The sequence below is a fragment of the Anser anser genome, assembly GCF_964211835.1.
Source record: "Anser anser genome assembly, chromosome: Z".
Classification (NCBI taxonomy): domain Eukaryota; kingdom Metazoa; phylum Chordata; class Aves; order Anseriformes; family Anatidae; genus Anser; species Anser anser.
Window position 1 is genome coordinate 61,268,066 of NC_139723.1, and position 21,790 is coordinate 61,289,855.

Here is a 21,790-nt window from a genome sequence, read left to right on the forward strand (position 1 = left end):
TGGACCAGATGATCTTGGAGGTCTTTTCTAACCTTAATGATTCTATGATTCTGCAATTCTGCTCCAAAGGACTGAAGATTTCTACAAACCTCATCACTGGGCTTGAAACCATGTCCTCTTTTTTCAGGCTACAATTTACAGAATGACCCACAGCAGGCCTTGACAAACCATCTCCATGCAGTTTAGTAGGTATAATTATTGGCATCCTGTTTGAATCATTACTAGGACCACGCTTTGCATTACTGTACCAAGACAACAAGTTTTCTGTAATACATGCATGAACAACAGGTCCACCCCTCTCGGTGTATTCTAGTCCAGGTCTGCAAGTCAAGTCAAAGAAGATCCACAAACCTTTTTTAATAACCTGACTTCCCCTACATCTGGCATCTCAGTACCCCACAACCATGCTGTAGGAAATGTGAATCTTAGGACCATTCTTCAACCCATATGTCAGACCATCATATGCAGAAACTTCCAGTCCTGAAACTAGCAGCCCTGTGCTCAGAGCATTGCAATGTAGACTGGTTTCAGCTTGGTGTTTTGTGTCCAAGAAATAGTTCAGAACCACAACTAAGCACCTCCAAATTTTGATAGGAAAGTTTGGAAAATTGTTTTTTTCAGTTTTGATAGTTTGGAAAATTGCTTTTTTCAGACAGTTACAGTTGTAAAATTACCAATTCAGTAGCTGAGTTGTTTTCTGTTTTCAGGACACTTTCTATTTTGTCATACCAAGCCTATAACAGTCCTCAGGAGGCTGTCTCAAAATGGTGTAATGCAACTCCCCTGGCATTACAGTTGGCAGAATAAGTGTTCCCTTCAACTAAATATGACTTTAGCTCTACAAATGCTGAGAAGAAAGAGGTATGCAGTGCTTATTTGTATGCTGCTTTCTGCAACACTCAGCCTCTCAGGTTATTAGGCACACATGAAGATAGCAGCTAACAGAAGATGCCAATTAATAAGAAATTGATTTTCCTCTATGGGCCTGAATGTATTTTCTTTTGGTGCTTTTCAAGTGTAAAATCCAGAAGGACTAGAGAATCAGTCTGGCCCAGATAACATGTTGAGTACAACTGTTCTTGTTGCTGAAGGCAACATCTTGTTAACAAGTATCTTAACAAATTTTAGCATAATGTGTTAGCTAATTACAGATAAGCCCTGGGCATAAGCGGTCTGGGTAATCTAAGTGAGAGAAAGAATAGTGCCTTTCAAAAGGATGAACTGACAGAACAAACAGTGGAAATTTAACTTCCCAAAAGAGACTCTCAGTACCAGCTCCTATGCCACAAGGCAGAGCACTTTCAAAAGCTTATTGATTTTCCTTGATTTTCCTTTAGCTAAGGACAGTGAGGGTTCAAATTGAACTTAGAATTGACTTAGAATTGGGAACATATACAGGAACCATATGAGATCTGATTTATAAACTTAAGTTCTACCTTAAAAACAGCTAGTTTATGTTTTTGTGGTGGTGGTGGTGGTTTTTTCGTGTTTTTTTATTGTTGTTGTTGTTGTTGTTTTTCTGTTGTTCCCCTCCCTCCCCCCATCAGTTCACTTGAAAGGCTGTTAAAAGACCTCACTTTTTTGCTAGCTAAAAACCTTTTAACTTCCAGCTTAATCCTATTAAACCAGGACAGCTGTGCTTCAGCTAACATGAAATTTTGCATTCATAGAAACTATTGACAAAACTCCCACTGACCTCAGAAGGACACATATTGTTTGTGCAGACTTGCAGTATATTAATATTAATTTGCATATGTATGAAGCCAGAAATAAACATTTGAAATTAGACTTTACAACAGTACACCCAAAATGCATTTTAGAAATGTTAGTTGAATTTGTATTATTGACTTTCCCCAGAGATGCACATCAAAGTCCCAGTGCCAGTCAGCTTTATTGCTCACTCATGCTAGGAAGAGTTATTATTCAGCACTCCAAATTCCTCACTTTTAAGACCATTATATAAATCGACAACACATAAAATATCAGTCCTTTCCAAAATATTTATTACCTCCTCTTACAAAAGAGAGCTATAAACAAAAAGAATGAGAGTTACATTCTAAAGACTGGTTTAAAATGGTGAATAAATCACTCTTTGCTTTCGTTTTTAATTGTTGAACAAGAGGGATGCTTTTGCAAAGTCAATGCACTTTTTCTGCTTAGATCTCAGTGTTTTGTACAATTAACAATCCAACCAAATATAGAACAGATCTTGAGCCTGAGAGATGCTGAATACTTTCACCTCTCCCTCCCCCTAATTTGCTGAGATCACATATATTTTACATGATTGTCTCTTTGTTTCTAAAAATTTGGTAAATTTTTGCTTTGCGTTAGTGAGCAGCTTGCTCCTTGTCCTTTTTGTGGAGAGCTCTTTACCTTGATGATTCTTGTTGGTCACACAAGGCAACAGGAGATTGTGTCTCCAGACAGAATTGCCTAGATTTCAGATGGCCTTTATAATGCTGTGACTTTAACCCTTTTAAAGGGGCCCGTACACTTTGTTGCTCCAAAAACATACTGAAGAAACAGCCCTGACATCTGAAGCCCTCTATTTGTAGCAATACTTGTAATTTTTCACAGTCACAGAAGCAGCACTGTGTAGGCAGTGCTGTGAAAATCCCTTGTTACTGAACAAGACGGCTGCTGGGGTAGGTCTGCAGAGCCAGGTAATCAGCTGCATGAATGCTCTCTGCCACCCACGTTGGAGGGGCTGGAGTCGACCCAACCCTACGTACTGCTGGAACGAGAACATGTGCTCACCTGCACGTGTGCATGTGGACACGCTTTGTATCTTGTCATGATACAGCCAACACGTGGAGAATGGCATCAGTTCTCAGACAGTTCAGGTTTTGATGAGATGTCCTCTAATGTGTCATCTTTGGCAAGAGGCAAGAAGTAGGCTGCTTGCTATCCTGACACGTATATTTGTTGCGCTCTGTGACTATAAAGGGAAGCCAGAACAGCTAGCTGAGATGAAGACATATACACTGGAGACATCAAAGATTGGGCACACTAAGGCACATTTTAGTGGACAGGTGTGAGTTTCATACTTCAGAATACTTCACAACTGAATCAGTGAAGAAAATCATTCATTGCTCCCTTGCAAAGTACACCTTTCCACAGAGAAGAAAAATCTTTAACTCTGTACTGCATTTGTTAATAGGAGCAGTACTCTAACAACCATTAACATAGGTATTTCAATCCTTAATTTTTTATTTTTGGTAATCACAGACCACAGGAGTTCACTTTTATTCTCAGTACATTTTCTATGCCTGTGGTTAAATTTATATCCAGCAACAATATTTTCCCTTGTTCCCTCTTTAGAGCATTGTAAAAAGGCCATATTTGTCCATTTTGGGTTCTCTGCAAATGAGATCTATGCATATGAGAAAGACTTGTTTTCAACAGCAAGTGTCTGTTGTAAAGAAGTCAAAATACCATAATCCATACTATGCCTTCTGTCAGTCATTACCATGATTTTATGTATATTAATTGTCGTCTCCTCCAGAAATCCAGCTCTCTGTAGTCAGGTATTTATTCTTTATGGTGTCTCTGGTCCCCCTGGAATTAACATAAAATCAAATGAACAAGGATCAGGTCTTTAAAAGTAATTTGGAGCCCAGCAGTGCTGCTGGTGATATTCAGGAAAATACATAAATAAATAAATCCACAAACATTAACTTTCTGTGTTCATACTTCACCCTTTCCTACCTAAGCTGAGCTTAGGCTCTATGTCCCAGGCACTACCATCTCAATGCTAAATTTGGCAAGTACATGATTTAGGTTTTTAAAAAAAGCAGACTTGAGAATTGTCTCTTTCTAGCGTCAGGCTGAAGGCCTCGAGTGAAAATCCCTAACGAAGTGGGTGGAGAGAAGCAAGCCTTTTCATGGCCTATGAGCTACCTCCTGGAGACCATCCGGAGAAGCTCTGCACAGACGCCTGCCAGGGCAGGAGCAGGCTGCCTGCTCTGCAGCGACAAAGCACGCTGACGTTCAGCACGGAGGAAGCGGGTCTCTCTAATTAAGAGGCCTTGGCATAGGTTCAGATGTTGTCATGCCTGTGACTTGATAGGTTTAGAGGAAATATATATCTGAAAGGAAGATCTGTCCGGAATGATTGAGTTATATTGCAGTTAAAAGCAGAACAGATGTATAAGCAGAAGTGATGGTGTCACTGAGAATCAGTTACATATCCTATGGGAAAACCTTCATTTGTTGAATAAGGACAATATGCTACACTGCACACATATCCTCCTATAAATGTAATCCATTTTTCCTGCTCTGAAAGCATGTGTGACAGCTGTTCTGTCCAGAAGCAAAACGCCATTTTATATGAAAAGCATTATTGATTTTTCTCCTTAACCAATTTTGATAAAACATTAAAAGAAAAGATTAATATGTGATAGAAATCTACAGAAATTGTCAGTCAGCCTTGGAACTGGAAATGCAATGGAGTTTTCTGCAAACTCATTGCATTTTCACACCTTTCTGCATTTTCTGGTTCTGCCAGAAGAAAAGGCTTTGTATATGGTTTGTCCAGAGAAGAAGGTGGAAAAATCCCAAGAAAAACTTGCTCAGGAAAAAAAACATGGACAAAAGAGGTGTGGTTGGTTGATTTCAGACATGCATCCCAGATAAAAATGAACCAGAACAAGATGCATGTAGTTGAGCTTGTAAGCCAGCATCCTGGCTGAAGTACCCAAGTACTCCCAGTGCTTGCTGGTGTGCTGCACCTTCGCTTCAGTACTTGAAAGCTGCTTAAAAACAGGTGAACACCAGTTTCACATGAAGCCTGTAATCTGCTCCCTGTAAGTCTCTCCTCCCACCCCATTCTCCTTGCCTTTGCCTAGGATTGAGGAGGAGCTCTGCTCCCTCCTCTGGAGACTTCCCTTTCTCCCTCCCTGTTCTCCAGGGGATGGTAGTCCCAGGCCATCTGCCTAAAAGTAATGGGCAATTGCTCTGATCCCCTTCTCTTTGGACCCTGCTCCCTAAACTCAGGCAGCCCCTGTATCTCATAAGCCTCACTTTATGTCTCTATACTTACCATATGGTCCAGGACTTACTCTGACCAGCTGGGAAGATAAACCACACCACAGATAGGGCACAGGTGACTCTTATAAGAAAAAAGAAAAAAGAAAAAAAAAAAAGATACCACATTAGCTTCTCATTGAATTCCTGTGTGTGCTGTGGGTTCCTGCTACTAGTTGCTGAAAGGCATGTCACCAGGGTATCTCAGCCATCAGCTTAATGCTCTACAGCTAAATTGTGAATGCTTGTGAAATGGTTCCCATGTCCTGTGGCAGAGAGTCAGAGAATGAATACTGTGAAGAAATCCAATTTTTCTGTTCCTTTTGGACCAAAGCCAAGGCTATTGAAAACATTTTTATTATATATATATTTTTAGAGGAGATGTTGTTCACTGGATCAGAGAAAATTATTTGAGAGCAGTCACATGGATTGAGAGATTAAGTCCATGATCCATAAAAATTGTATTGATACAAAATGGAACACCTCTTGCAGGGGCAATAGCAAGAACCCCAACACCAAATACATTATAGCCCAGTAATCAAGCCACTTGTATGGATTGTGGGAGAACTGACATGAGAAAAATTTGTTTCTCTTACAGATACCTTGCCTGTCAACAGTAGAATGTAACCTCACACAAAGTTTTCATCTCAACAAAACATACTTTTTTTAATATAAAAAAATCTTTTTTAAAGGGAAATTCCCAACCAGCTCAATTTCTAATTTTATCTCCTGGGAATCCATTTACCAGGTGCATACAAGAACTGGGAACATTTCCTTTTTGGCCAGCTACCCTTACTTGTGCTGGCTGCAAGCCACGCAGGTGAGCTTCAGCTGTTGTTATCTAAGCTATGAAACACTTCAGAAAAAGAGAGAAAGATACAGAACGATATCCCTATCATCAGTGAGCCAGACTCAGAAGTTTCAGCTGTTTGTATCAGCAAGCAAAATTTAATGGTGTTTTCAAGACTTTTACATTTATAGACTTTGTTTAGTTACTAAAATCTTTGCTGAAGTGCAGCATTGCAGCAGCAGTTATATTTGTCATAATGACACTTCTCCATCTGCTGAGAAATATTTTTTGTATGATAACACACACATTTTATCTATTTATTGATCAAAAAATGAGATTCTTAATGCAAATGAGGAATTAAGTATTATACTCACAGTTCAAGTGTGCCATAAAAAATCCAATCTTTTCCTTATGAAAGCAGTTTAAATGTGCTGTAGGATGCTTCCAAAAACTCTAGAAATAGATTTCTAAAATCATCATATTTCTTATCCTTTCTTTCAGAGTTTCAGAGATAAAAAACCGTCTTTTTCACCAATGTTTTGGTCAATATAAATCTGAATATTGCGCATTTCTGAGAAATGGATCCCTTTGTCATGCATCTCCAGGTGATAAATACAGCAGGAATGTGCTGAGCACTTTATAGGCTTCAAGGTAACTTCATTGTCCTGGTCAGTGGATGGATGACCAAATGCCCATTGCAAATAACAAGTACCAAGGCCCAGCACAGTGGATTCACATTGCAGTGATGGTGTCCCTGTTTCAGGTAGGTAGTTTGCATATATTACGTACCAAAATAGAAATATTTTGCATGATGAAAGTTGATGGAGCCATTTTGACCTTTTTCTTGCACAGAAAAACCAATAATGGAGTTTTTTCATCTTGACTGCAGTTTTAGAGATTAATATAGGATATGAGAACTCCTGCAATTCCTGAAAAATCTAGAAAAAGTGCCCTTATGTCACATCCTGGTTGTGGGACAATGAATATTCTACATACATTAAATGCAACAGAACAGAACATGCCATGTTATGCCAGAGCGTCTGGCCCAACCTTCTGATACAATGTGAACGATAGATTGAGTTGTATTTGTTATTTGAGATACAGTCTTCACAAAAACATCACACATTTGCCTCCTTGTGAAATTATTTACAAAATCTGATCTCCTTATTCTTGCCTTTGAATAGCCTGAAGCAGAGGAACTCTTACATGACATAAGAAAGTCACACCATCCATCGTGGATATGCACTATTAACTGCCTTCTTTCTGCAAGTTCTGCTAATATCTTGACACCACCCATTCTTTGGTCTGGATTGTTTTCACTAATCAAAGAAACAGAAACTCTGGGAGGACTGGTTTCAGCTATGCTTACATTGTTTATTCTCTCTCTAAAGGTTTACTTGTTTTTTATGGCGATCTACCCTGTGTTGTCAGCATAGGAAGTTTAACAGCAGTCACACCTGTACTTCTGTAATACCCAAACCTGAGCTCTGTACAACAATTAACTAGTTTCCAAATAAATCTCTCAGCCTTGCCTGACTTCCTTCCTCATTATCTTTTTAACCATAGTTTTCAGTGATAGTTAGACGGTTTGTCTTTTCTCAATGTGTGAAGGCGGAAATAGAGGTTTCAGCTGTAGAAGTCTATCGGTTGTTCTAATCTGGTAGATAAATTTAAAACCATCAATGGATGAAATGGGCAACTGAAAGACATATATGATGGAGCTTCAGTTCAACTCTGAAGGCTATAGAGCCTGTGACTGATTCATATATTCACTGGTATGGTCTGTCCCAACTGTAAAAATATTCTACTGAAACTTGCTGGGAGATGTGTTTCTGCTGGATTGGCTGTTTTCCTTTCCATCTTCAGTAGCACTAGATTTTCAGTGTTAAGTTTTGTCATCAGCAAATTGACTTTACATGAGAAATGCCTTTGTCATCAAGAATAATGTGTAATACTCTTCAAAACTCAGTTCCTAGTTTACCACAGAGTTACTCCTTGCTCAGAACTTTTTGCTGACTTCTGTGTGATTTTGCAGATGCTACCAGTCTTGTTTTGAAATCAGTCCTTGTCATCACCTCCAGATTAACAGACATATTAAATCTAATGGACACAAACAGTTCTTGGCATACATTCTTTATGTAACATGCTCAAATTCTGGATCATCAGTCCTATAACCTCTTTTACCTGTTTTGTAACTTCAGGTTTAGTGGAATTCAGTAAGAGTTTTGGCAATGCTAATATCTCTACAGAAATTGGAGGGGATTCTGTTATCTACCATATTACTGAAACAATTCCCACTTGTGCTTCTGCACGTAGCGTACTGCACCAACCAGTCCTCCACACCGTTTCTTTTCCATTTTAATTCAGGTCGAAGAGGTACTCCATCTCATACAGATAATCCCCTTGCAGCCACTCTGACAGATTGTGTGGTAGTTTCTCCCTTGTCAGAGACACTGCAGCTTTCTGGTTTTGACACAATATCATTCATGGTTTTTCACAGTGAACTTCCCAAGGCCTTTCTGCTGATATTGAATGAAGATTTTAGGGCCCACCCAGAACAGGAAGATGCAGGTCGAGGCAGTCAGAAGGATATGCTTGACTCCCCTTCGTGAAGTGACACTAATTGTAGGAATGGTGTACATCTTCCCTGACCACTTTGGAGGGTGTTGACTACCTCTGTCCTTTTCCATTTCCTTCAGTAGACATGACGCTTCTGATTCAAAACTAAATCTAATCTAAAAGCTTGTATGACGGGACTTACAGAGATCTATCAGTGCCATGTAAATAGGAGCAGCACTGACAGATGTAGACACAAAACTGATGTGACGGCATTCAGTTTTTATTCCAGCAACCCTCTCACAAAACCAAGTCATGCAAAAAGACTACCATAGCTGAAAAGACCTTTAAATAACACCAGTAGGCCTATCTAAGTCAGATTTCACCAGTAGCCACCTCTCTCAGGGACTTTGCTTTCTGGTTTCATAAAAAGCACCTTTGCATATGATACAGATAGGTATTGATTTACATAGGGTTGGGCCTTGCTACCTGGCCAATAGCTCGTGTTACTGACCAGCATGATCTTTCTAGGGGCCCGGTTCAGTTTGAGACAGTCCACAATGTAAAACAGTCTAACTCTTCTTAAGACACTAAATTAACACAGAGCTTCTCCCTTTGATTTCAGAGGAAGTCCTTATGTACTTTAAGTCCTAAATTCAACCAGCATCTAAAACTGGGCACACTAGATCCCGTCAAAGATAATGAAATGATGGGACAGATACTTTGAAAATATAAGAAATATAAGTATTTAACATGAAGATTTTTTAGCATGTGAAAAACTGACATTGTAAGCCTTGAATATGGATTGCAGACCTAGGGGTGAAAATAACTAAATAAAAACTGTAATCTGATTTTTTTCTGAATTTTTAATCTATTTTTCTATTTTTTCCCATATAACTTTCTGTTCAAAATAAAAATTCACTGGCTGATATTAGCCACATTCATTTCCAAGATGAGCAAGTTCATTTAGAAACAAACCTAAAAGACCAGGCCTTAACCTCCTCCTTGAAATAAGCTTTAAGAAACCCCTGACATGACCAGGGACCAAAAGAGATCCAGACAGTTCAGGAATCCTGCAATCAGCCGAAAATTAGTCTCTACTGGTAGCAATAAACAGTAAACACTGGAGTTTTTGTTTAGTAGTTAACCACATACTGAGGACACTGTTTCAGAAACTAAACCCTTCGAAATCTCCACTTCCCCGTGATATAAGTGAGCTTTTGTCATGCCTCTCCCTGAATGAAATCTTTCAGTAAACCCACCTGATCTTAAAATCTTTCCCATCACTTTACTTTTTATTATTATTATTATTGTTATTATTAAAGATGGAACTAAAGATTAGATTAATGCAGACAGTGACAACCAGTCACTCTGCTGCTCTGATGCCTTTAGAAATTGCAAACAAATGTGTTTCCGGTGCTAAAAAAAGAAACCCTAAACAAGTAAAAATCTCTCTGCCAGAGCATCTGTCCTAGTCCATGACTTATATCTCTTCCATGCAGTCAGTTTTTCTAAACAATGACCCAAGTGTCCTTGTTTTATAGGAACTCTCTTGTCAGGAACTCCCTCCTGCAAATCCAGACATGTAGAAGTTCAGCACAGGAAGTCAGTCTGTTATGGCTCCAGGCACTGTTAATCACTTTAAAATGATCATTAAAAACCAGCAGCAGCAAAAGGATGCAGCTCTGGTGAGGTCAGATAACAAAAATGCTTTTTTTTTTTTTTTTGGTGGTAGTGGTAAGACAAAAACACATTCTGTAGACTGAGTTTTAAGACACTATTTAACATATTAGAGTTTAATACAGGAAGAGAAAAACATAGTACTGGGCTGACAGTATCTACTTCCCATGGCCCCCCTTTCCCAATATACAGACACACATTCCCTTTGTCTGTTTTTGCACAACCACAGAGACATTGCTGTACCCAGTGCAGACTCAGGTCTGATACCAAGCAGTCCTAGGCTTCCCAGCTCCAAAACCTGCCATGTTTAAAATGCTATACATATACTCTGCAGTTACTGGGAACCGTGCTCAAGAAGCTTTTAAAACCTTAGTCTTGCTAAAGCCTTTGAGATTTAGACTCCTTTAAAATTTGGGTCCAGTTAAAATCTTGTGATACTGCACAATTTTGGTAATCTGTGGGTGTGCTGTACCTATGCTTTGTCATCATTAATTATGCCAGCCCATAATGCTGGTATCATTTCTGCCATTAACTAATGCTGACTTAAATGTTATTGACCCTATTGTTATGAGAAACAAGCAGTGCAATGTATTTCTTCTCCTTTCTGAACTTTGACTATACGCTACCATATGGTTTCTGTACCAGGAGCACTCTGCCATCTGGAGTGTTGAGCCTAATGCCCTGAGGAAGACATTGACATAAACCAATTTATATTAAGACTCAGATCGTAGACATATGGTATCAGCATGGCCATACAGCTGGCCCCAGCAAATGAGGATGGATTACCAAGTCCCTGATAGCTTTGTCACTTCCTGGCTCCATCACATAGCCGAAAAGGTCCTGGTCACCCATCTTGAAGCCACCTAGCATTTTCTTGCAGCACTGCCTCATCCAGGTAAGGATGGTCTTGACCAAGGTGTCAGAGTCAAACCAGTGGCTAAGAGCCCTTTTCCTTTCATATCCCCTCTCTTTCTTTGAACAACCCAGTTTAACTCCAGAGTCTCTTAGCCTCAGTTATACTCCTGCCTTTCCCCTCCCAGGTCCTGATCCCCACTGTTTCTCCAGGGACTGAGCCCTGCATCACTTCTTTCCCTCAACTGCCAGAAAAATAACCTCTGCTCCAGCAAGAACGATAGGATGAATACAGATGAAATGTTTTCACCCTGGAGAAATGCAGAACCTTTGCCTCTAGTCTATTTTTGACAGTGTCCAGGATGTAAATGCTGGCTGTCACCACTGTGGAAGCAACATCAATAACCTCTGGTGGCACCTTCAGCCCATGCTGCCTGGAACAGCACTTCCAGAGGATGCCCTGTGTCCCAGCTCCCTCCTCGTCAGGACACTGCCCCTGCCCATCCAGGCAAAGCTCACAGCCTGGCAGCACAGCCGTGCCAGACAGCACAAGCCTGAAGACACGTCTGGGACACAACAGCGAAACTTTCAAACACAAACGCGTGTATTTTAAGAAAAGCTGAAAAAAACTAATCGTTGATGACCTTACAAAACAAACAACAAATATTTGCTTGTTAGCCTGCACTTAACTTTACAACTCGGTCTTGCACTCTTTTATTTCACTTATTTTTCTTGCTCCTTGCTTCATTGCAAAGCATTGAGCTGGGCTCCTTGGCAACTCACAGCTGTAGTTACTAAGAAACCATCCAAGAAAATAGATTAGTCTCCAGTAACCTGTTTCTTTGTTAGAGATGTTTAGTTTGCATAAAGGCAATGGCTGCATACAAAGGGATTTATTGAATTTGGATGAACAAGCAAATCACACAGCGTTATTTTTCCTTCCAATTGCATTCTTTACTGTCACAAAGCTTCACACAAGTTTTTGAGCTCTTCCTCAGGGAACAGGGCTTATTTATTCAACGTTGTGCAATCTAACCAGGGCCAAACTAGAGGCCATGGGCTCTCAGGCTGCTTTCTAGCTCCCCAGTGTATGAGGGTTATGTGTGCCCTGCCATTGCTCTCCAGCCACACTGTCCTCCCAGCCCCTGGGCTTCCCAGACCTGACACAGGCTGCTGACCTACCTGAGCCCAAACTAGCACAGCTGCTGGCACTGGGGTCTGTTTTCAGAGCTTGTTTTTTCCCTGCCTATGCTGTGCAGGGTTTCCTGCCTGCTCCTGGGCCCTGATGCACGGTAGGTCCACCAAGCACCTCTGCTGGCTACAGCTGCCAGAGAAGCGCTGGAGCCTTTTCCAAGTCCTCCGCTGTCAGGCAGGAGCAAATGCCTTATCAGCCACTTACACCAAGCAGAGGAGACTGACTATCTCTTTATTTTTCCTTAAGACCCAGTGCCTCCGGTGGTCTTGCTCTAGAGCTCCTTTTCCTGTGTCCATGTGGACTGGCACGAGAAAGATACGAGAGCAGCAGAAGAGCCTCATCAGTTGGTGATTATTTGATGTTCCCTCAAATGTCATTCAGATATCAAAAATAAACAGGAAGGAATGTGCTGTTCAAGGGTTACAGCAACTTTGGATTTGGAGATAAGGAAGAAAAGTAAATGCACGAGGTATAAGCCCTGGGGACTGTTGCAGTCCTCCTCAGGGTGCACAGGTGACACTGGCCATACCACCTCATCCAGTAACTCTGCTCTGCCCTAATACTGGCTGCTGACATAAGTACAGATTTGCAACCTTCTGTGCATATACTTCTGGAGATCCACAGACCACTTCTAAAAGGCCCACAGAGCTAGGCAATAACAACAAAACCTATCATATTATGCTTAAATTCATGACTACCTCTCCACTGGCAAAATGTTCAGGGATGTGCAGATCAAAAATGGGTCGAAAGTCAGAAACCCAAAGTCTGTGTCTTTTACAGAGACACTCAGATCTGAGTGAAGTGGTGAAGACCTCAGTCCATTGATGCAATACCCTAATAAATCCTGTCATATTTTTGTTTTCTTGTTTTAAAAAGTAATTCTTAAGATGATAACGGGAGAAAAGCTTCCAACAATGAAATCTACTGGTGATTAATATACTGATTAGATCTAAAATGAAAATTGCAGAACCTTCCTATTCTGTGTGAATTTAAGTTCCAGGGGCTGTTGTTGTATTGCAGCTGAAAGCACATTATGGTATAAAAACAACACATTCTTCAGTGAACAGCAAAAGTAACAAAAGACGGTTTTCTTCCAGATTTGTGTCCTCTTCTACTTTACTAACATAGTAACCTTGACTACCCTGTTCCTTCACATCACTAATATGCCATGACCAGTCATTTACATGCATGAAGACTGGCTTGCTGCTACCAAACAGACTGTCAGACAACTGAGTTATACCTGCCTTATTCTCTGCAGCAATAATTCAGATCTATTTTCTCTCTCCAGATACTGATTTTCAAAAAAGAAAAAAAAGAAAGGGGAGGGGTGGGGGGAGGGGTGGAAAGGGAGAGATGACATATTTTTTGTTAAGACTTCTATCATCTCCTTCAAATTCAGTTGAATTTGGCCAGCAGGCTGCAGTTACCAGGGTAGAGGGAACTGATATACAATTAGAGATACAGTCTGATACCACAGAATCCTCAGTTCCTTAGGAAACATGGCTAAAAGTTAATATACAAGCATTATGGTTACTGAAAAGATTTTTTAAAAATATAATAACAATATTAAATTGAGCAATCCACAGCTAAAGCTTAAGCGAAAAATGATAAATCTGTATGTATTGATACTGTAAAATATTTATAGCCATTCTGATGTAGGCACCTCTACAAAGAATTTATAGGAAAGGGTCTGCCACCTGTTTCAGGTATTTTGAGTCAGAAGGATAGCTGTCATTGTAAGTTTGATGGAGAGAACTGTTCATTTACATTCTGCAAAAACTGGTGAGAGGCACATTATCTCCCAGTGTGTTCTGTAAGTTCGGGTTTTTATCACTCTAGCAAACAATGCTAGATTCTTGCTACCAGCATAAGATCACGACGTCAACATAGTACAGATACTCAGGTGCTAACATGGGGATTAAATTCACAGCTATCTCACCATAAATTAGACTGCTACTATATAAACTCCTCACCAATGACATTCAACAAAACATGGTGCAATCAATCTCTCTTTTCCATTCTGTTCTTCTTCCCAGGAGATCCCTAATTGGGGATGTCTGTGTTATACTACCTTATGTTACGCTGTCTGGAGCCTGATGTAACTTTTTCAACATGCTACAAAATCCAGCTGATAATCAGTCCTAGGTCATTTTCTTAATTCACCACTGATTAATGAGCAATCCAGCTGTTGCTAAATTTCCCCAGTAGAGCACTTTGTTAGGTCAAGGAGAGGGAAAAAATATGTAAAAGAAAAAAAGAAAGAAAGAAAAAAAAAAAAGCCTAACATTTAAGCTAGAGCTGTTCTGTAGAAACTTCTACAAAATAAGTGTTACAAAAACTAAATTCTCCCAAGTCCAAGTTGTGAAACAATGGCTTGTGTTACATTCCCATGACAATTTTCTTTAACAAAGACAGAGCTGTAATTCTCTTCCCTGTTTTCAAAGTATGATCTCACTCTCCAGATCTAGTCAAGGAGAGCAGTCTACAATTGCAAGGACAAAAACAGGAAGGGCACCCGTGTAAATGTTCTTTTCAATAGGCCATGAGAGACATTTCACATAAGTCTATACAATAACCTGATGTAGTGATCCAAAGCATAGATCTGACCACTGTAATGCAGCAAAATGTATAAGAAGAGGTCCCAAAATGAATCAAATAAAATGTGTGGATCATGTAACTAAAGCTTAGCATTGTTATCCCTGTGGTCTGTTTGAAGGAGTTGTACATTACAGACTTTATACAGCATTTTAATGAAATCATGACGTTTGTTACCAGTGGCACAGTTATGTACAAAAAAAAAAAAAAAAGTAACTTGTTTAAAATGATGCTGAAAGCACATTATTCCCAGTTTACTCTAGATTTTTATAATAAAGTATTATTTTGTAATAAATTTAATAATAATAATAAATTACTTTACCTGTTTGAAATATTCTGAATTTCAAATATGTCAGAAGGTTACAAAACAATCCTGTATAAAGGATGTATGTACACTCACGTATTCTAAAAGCTTGAAAGATTTTCCCTTGAGATTTCTGGCAAAGTCTTAGTGGTTTATTCTCAAGCCTTTCTGGAAAAGTTAGGAAATTAAAACAAGAGGTCTTTGATCTTAAATTTAATTGCATGTTCTATTTGGTATTATTTTTCCTTATCCTCAGTAGTCATGTTCCCCCCTGCATCCAGTAATGGATGGAAATTCTCTTTGGCCCTCCTCTTACTGTTAATATATTTTTAAAAACATGTTTTGTTATCCTTTACCATAGTGGCCAGACTTCTTTCACTTCTGTCTCTAGATAAGTCTGAATCAGCTGTGATTTAGATCAGAAGTCAATACCAAAACATTTATGCTGAAGAGCAGCTAGTTCATACATTGGACCCCAAATGACTATTCTATAGGCAGAGTTGCTTAGACTTCTTTATGCAAAATTGTGGGCTCTGCTGAAAAACAGATCATTACATCAAAACACCATTAAATTACACTTCATCCAAAAGCCAGCTTTCTTCTGGAATCAAACTAAAGCAGTCCATTTAGCTGTGTGTAAAAATAATTTAAAAATACAAACTGTAAAATGTCAATGTGGGTGCTTGTCAAAATCATTCTGTACATGGGTAATTCTGCTGAATTTGGTAGATGGACTTCACTCTGTGTACTCTAATGTAAAGAGAAAGCAGCTAAGCATGAAACTTTAATATTTCTTTGGATAAAGAGATAAGTCGTTGCTGCTGCTGCCAGTCAAACAGAAGCAAAGTCTGGCCATAAGCAATTCATAATCAAATGAAGGCTGGTGGAACAGAAAGCTGTTACTGCTATTGGCATGGTCTTGTAACACACATGACAAGAAGCAGCACAAGTTTTGCATACTGCATATCAAAATTACATAGCAAAGAAAGGATGCAATTTCCTTTGAAGTGTCTCAAGGATATCTTATTTTGTTCTAGTGCATGAATAACTAAAATAATTGACTGTGAAGACAAAGCATCTCATTAGAGTCCCAGATTTTAAGAACTGCTGTAATCATCCAGCCTGACTTTGTGCAAAACACAGACCATTTAATGTCATAAAGCAGTTCCTTTGTCAAGTCAAGTGCTTCCTGGTTGGGCTAGAGTATTGTTCTGTGGAAAGATATCCAGGCTTGATTTGAAAATATCAAGTGACACAAAATCCACACCATCATATAATCACAGAAGTTTCTAAACTAGCCTTAGCCTCTAGCCACTTATTTGCTGCACTATAGAGCCCTCTGACATCACATATACTCCCTTCCATGCTTTTAGATCTCATGGGCTGGATCTCCTTGCTGTGGAAAGTTGCACAGAAAATCTCTGGCTGTATCTCACCTCTTGGCTGAATGCACAGGATATAAAATTAACAAGGCAGAGTGAGTCCTGCCTGCGATGGTTTTACAGCATGCTTAAAATCTGCAAATGCTCCAGTGGTGCCCACCTTCTGCTCAGATCTAGAGGGAGAAAAGGGAAAATATGTGAAAAGAAGGCTGTGGCTGCTGAACAACTTGTCTACCTGTGGCTGGATGGTACTAGATAGAGCCTCTGCCTGAGAACAGCCTGTGGCCACAAGTGATGGCCTGAAACAATGGCATCCATACTGTCATCTCACCTGTTTAATAATGGTGCAGTCATCAGTGCATTTAAATGCCTCACAAGGCAAGAGCTTTTCCAGAACACTATTATTCATTGGGTTCATTTCCAATTGTCTGCCTATTTTTTTATTTATTTTTTTTTAAGATCGGACAGAGCACTTTCCACATGCCCTGACTAATGCCATACACAAGGTCTGTTCAGCTTCCCTGTTCCTGCTCTCTGTCGTTCTGCTCACATATTCAAGAAACAAGCTCCCTTTCATGCATGCTGACATTGTAAGTTCATGCTCTGTTGATTATCCACCATAACCCCCAAGCCTGTCAGAGTCAATGCTCTGCAAAATGCAGTCTCTGAGCTGTGTGGTACAAACAGGATGTATGTTCTTTGTTCCTTGATGGATGATGTTGTATCTGGATGTTAAAAGGTTAACAAAAACAAGCAGCTACACAACAATTTGTCAGCATTAGAAGGTAGCTTTCAGTAGGGTGAATACTTTTATTTAATTTACTCAAGTTTTTTCTCAAATTGCACTTAGATGTCTGCTGCAAAACCTCACAGCAAATATTACAAGACAGTCATGCCGCATATCTTATGTGTCTTTATAAGATTAGAGATCACCAGGGTCCCTAGAGTGAATAAAGCTATTCCAAAATATAGTCTGAAGAGACCATCTGGAGACCTCCAAAGCCCACTCTAAGACAAGTACTGAGACATTTGCAGTGTTTGCCAGAGCAGGATCCTTGCCTCCAGAAAAAAAAAGAAAAGAAAAAAAAACAACAAACTCATAAGGGGCTGAGGGAGTGGAGATGAACAAAATCCATGATGAAAAAATATGAACAGCTCCCGCAGCGTGCTGCCTCCCTCCCTGGTGACTTCACATGTAGGGCAGACCTCTGGGTTGGTCTGCCTGCTGCATTTTTGGCAAGAGAATACCTTCCCACTCTGTACTATGCACCAGTTTGTGTTTTAAGGTCAGATTCAGTATGAATTGGCAGCCACTTCAAAGCTTCAAAGTCATGACATAAAAAAGTGCCTTTCTGGGTCAGACAAAAAGTGTATCTCATCCACTGTCATGGCCAGTAGCATATGCGTAGGGAAAGGATAAAAGAAATACAGGAAAAATGTAGACTATAACGTGTCCCATCATATCTTTCCATCCATCATCAATACACTAGCTACACAGGAGTATACAGAGGCAGAGATCAGATCCACACCTCTGGATTTAATAGGATCAGACAAACTTGACCTCCAGAAATTTGTATAGATCTGTTTTGGAATCTACCATGTCCAACATCAATGATTTCCTCCCCTATGTTACTCCTCCACTGAAAAATCTAAATTGTGTCTGAATATACATCCTTCTAGGTTCATCAGGTGGCAATTACTTTTTGCTTTCTGAGGAGCAAACAAATAATCTTTCCCTAGATATTTTACACTTCTTTTCAAATTTTCCCAGGTCATCATCCTCCAAACTGCAGGCTTCTCTTTACTCTTTAGTTTTCCTTGTATTTGTGAACATTTTGTTATTGTTTCCCTTTTCTGTGACATTTCCAGTCCTGCTTGTTCTTCTTGGGGTGAAGAGACCAAAATTGCCCTCAGTGTTCAAAAATGGGTGCACTAGAGATTTAGGTCACACAGTAATGACATTTTCTGGTTTTTTTCTTTATGGATTCTGTAATACTTCCAAGTGCTCTGTTTGACCCTTTAGCAATAGCCAATTCTTGGACTGATATTTTCAGAACTTCCTATGATGTGTATATATATATATATATATATATATATGTACCTAATGTCCTCTTTCTTCCTCTGTTCTACAACCATGTTTTTGTATTTTATGCAAATGAACTGAATTTTATGCAGCAGTTCATCATTCAATATAAAACACAAAATTCACCCTGCAACTGTTCAGGCATTCCTAAAGGCTGCACCTTTTAAAGTCTTCTATTATTTACTATAAAAACACCAATAAAAAGAATACTTAGCTGCTTTTACTGCAAAGCCAACCCTTTCTCAGATTTGTCTGTCTGGGAGAAAAAAATTAAATTTCAATTATATTCTCTATAAAGTATGTGCTATATCCTTCATTACCTATGACTTGCAGAAATTTCATGTAGAAATTGTAGAATTTTTTTCTTGCTCCCAAGCATTTTAAAGGTGGTTCTCATTCAGTCCAGTTCCTGCTCCAAGTCTTTCCTCAGGCTGGTCGACCTGTTTTTCCTCAGTTCTGTGAAAGCCAGGGATCAAAGCAAAGCCAAGGAGGAGAAAGATTTTCCAGAATGAGACAATCAGCCCAAAAGAGAGTTGTTATCAGGGAAATCTTAATATGACACCGCAGACACACGCAAAAAAAGCATATTGCTAGGGAACTTGGGACTGTGGAAGCTACTTCCAACAAACATGGTCCATAACATGATAGCAGCAAATTCTGCCTGGGGGCCTAGAGGACTGTATCATCTGCACAGCAGTGGTAAAGGGAAAGCATGGTAGAAGGAAGGTAACTTACAAGCCAGAAGAGAGAACTGGAGCAAGAGGAAGGGTCTTGCAAAATGATCCCCTTGGGACTCTGTTTTTTGGCCCCTGACTTATTTGGAAGGCTGATTCCAGATCCCAGAGGAGGACCTAGGAAAAGTTAGCAGAAACAAGGAATGCTCTCAGGGAGAGAATCCACTTCTGGACTGCAGTCCACCAGACTTCTTGTGGATCCCACAGAAAAATACCATGCTTTGAAATCCCAAATGAATCTATCAACACTGAGTTAGTTATCACCTAGCCTCACAAAGTCTACAGGACCTTCCCACTTGACTCCCTGGGGCTAGTTTTCACCTGTCGTAGTTGAAGAAGGCCTGTAACCTTTGCTTTCCCACGCCCAGATCCCTGTCACTGGGCTAAGAGATGCAAGCATCTTTTGGATAGCCAAATCATCCATGGGAACAGACTGATGACTCACATCAACACAGCTTTCAGCATATGTTACATATTCCGTCAGCAGAGCCAGCCTGGTGGTACACATGTGCTACAACATCGTCCCACTTCTATCATGAGGGTGTGTTATCAGCAGTAGCTGAAACCAGATATAAAAAGTGTAAATAAGTGGGAGGATGGACTACAGTTTATTCTCATTTCATGTGGTTACAATATGTTTGGATATAGCTTTGGTTGGAGGCTCTCACAAAAAATTATAATACCTAGAAATAAGTCAATTAATATTTAAGAGTTGTATGAAAATAATAAAGAAGAGAGAAAAAAAAAAGTTGGAAAAAATGAGACAGTTGCACATTTCTTTTATTTACATCTCACTATATTTCATAAACAAACAAAAAAATTGAAAAAAAAATAGTTTACTAATTTTGCCTTACTTGTTCCTGAATCATCTCTACAAGTAGAGAATGCCTGTGTCTTTATGTTGATATGTAAACTCTGAGGATGTCATCCACATTTTTTAAGTACTGGAGTCCACCATCAATGTTGCTTTTATTCAGGTACCTCTGACAACATCTTGACATCCACAAAGAATAAAGGAAAATGTCCAGTAAAAAGAAACAAAGGGAGGAACAGTAACAAAGAATTTGTCTGCAGATGGTCTAAGAACATTGTGCCAGAGGGTGTTCCACATTGTTTTTAACTAAATAAAGACAAATGGGAGATGAGTTTTCCACCTTATAGCCCCATAACAGGAAAAACATGATCACTTGAGAAGGAGGTAAGGTTTAATGGAAAGATTATGAAACCACAGAGATGAAACAAGTACAGATATCCTTTGGAAGGGAGCTTGGGAATATAGGAAACATCACCATGGATGTTACAACAAACACGCAGCTTGTTTGAGGTGGCCCCACTGAAATCAGTGAAGAAATCTCCCACTGATTTGAATGCAGTCATATTCTGAACTACTCCAAACAAAAAATCCCTGCATGAGATACACAAGAACTTGCATTATCATACATAGGACTTAGCCAGGAAAGGCATTTATTGAATAAACAATGGCCTGCATATCCCAATGGAAGAGCACTGTCCACAAATATTGCTGTATTTATCTCTGACCTGCCTACTGAGGCAGGTTAGGTACGTCCTGACTCAGGTAGAAAATCTGTGGGACCAGACGATGGGATAATCCTACAGCTTGGCAGGAGGTGTTGTCAGCACAGCCTGTCGTGGCAAGTAGTACCACAGAAGTTACTCCCCCAGGATTTTGCAAGGAGTACCAAGGATTTTCCCAGGAGACTTCAAGACTTAAACATGATGCTGTTTTTACTCTTAGAATTTCTGTTTTGTTTTGTTTGTTTGTTTGTTTGTTTTTGTTTTTGTTTTTGTTTTCGTTTTGTTTCTGTTTTTTTTTTCTTTTTTTCCTAAAAGTGCATTTAAAAGCTCAGAGTAATTTGGCAAAAGATTTGAAGGCTCAGAAATGTGGAACGTATTTTCTGATTCTAAATATATATGCACCAGTAAGCCTGAGCCCACAGTGTATAATTTCTCTTATTTAAATATTAAATATTCTAGGTTTTCTGTGGAAACTCAATAAATTGCTGCCATATCAAATATCCTTCTGAACTGATTTAGTTTTGGGTAATATAACAGAACGGCTGATGAACCACAATTTCCAGAAGTACTGAGGACACATATGGCAGGAAAAAATGGAGCTGTCAGAAAGTATGAGTGTTCACACAGACTGTCACACTATCTATCCCAATTATTTTCCCTGAGTACTGTTCACTGCGGTCTGTAGTGCCTGACAACTAATGGCTTTCAGAACAGAATAATGTGCCTGGGCTTCCAAATACAAAAGCAATCTGGAAGCCAGAGAAGAAACTGGAAAAATCTAAACTATGATTCAAGATAAGAGTGACAGGTTTATAAAAATTGCCTCCTACAGTCAAGGACCATCCTGAGAAGTGCCATGACATCAGCTCTACCACAATTCCAAAAGTGAAATGTCTCTAAATTTAGGAGTGCAGGTCTATAGCCAAGAGCAGTATTTGGCAATAGATGTATATCTCTTCTTTTTTCTCTCTTTCAAGTTCAGCATTGTATTTATACATATCAAGCTATTTTACAGAGTGAGAAATTTAACTTACTTAAGATTTTCTTCACTGGGATAG

General features: G+C 39.4%; 1 long non-coding RNA gene across 5 annotated transcripts in view; it reads right to left on the minus strand.

Moving 5' to 3' along the window:
- Window positions 1-1,986: 1,986 nt before the first annotated feature.
- LOC310889770 overlaps window positions 1,987-21,790 on the minus strand; it is a 50,056-nt gene continuing 30,252 nt past the window's right edge. For 2 of the 5 annotated variants that reach the window (XR_014576786.1, XR_014576788.1), the window contains exons 2-7: window positions 19,198-19,313; window positions 18,783-18,918; window positions 16,434-16,552; window positions 5,042-5,110; window positions 3,470-3,558; window positions 1,987-2,938 (exon numbers count right to left, since the gene is read on the minus strand). This is a non-coding gene — a long non-coding RNA (uncharacterized lncRNA). Of the gene's footprint in view, window positions 2,939-3,469; window positions 3,559-5,041; window positions 5,111-16,433; window positions 16,553-18,782; window positions 18,919-19,197; window positions 19,314-19,641; window positions 19,733-21,766; window positions 21,779-21,790 lie in introns of those variants that run through there. The other 3 variants (XR_014576789.1, XR_014576790.1, XR_014576787.1) reach the window with 3 other exon arrangements.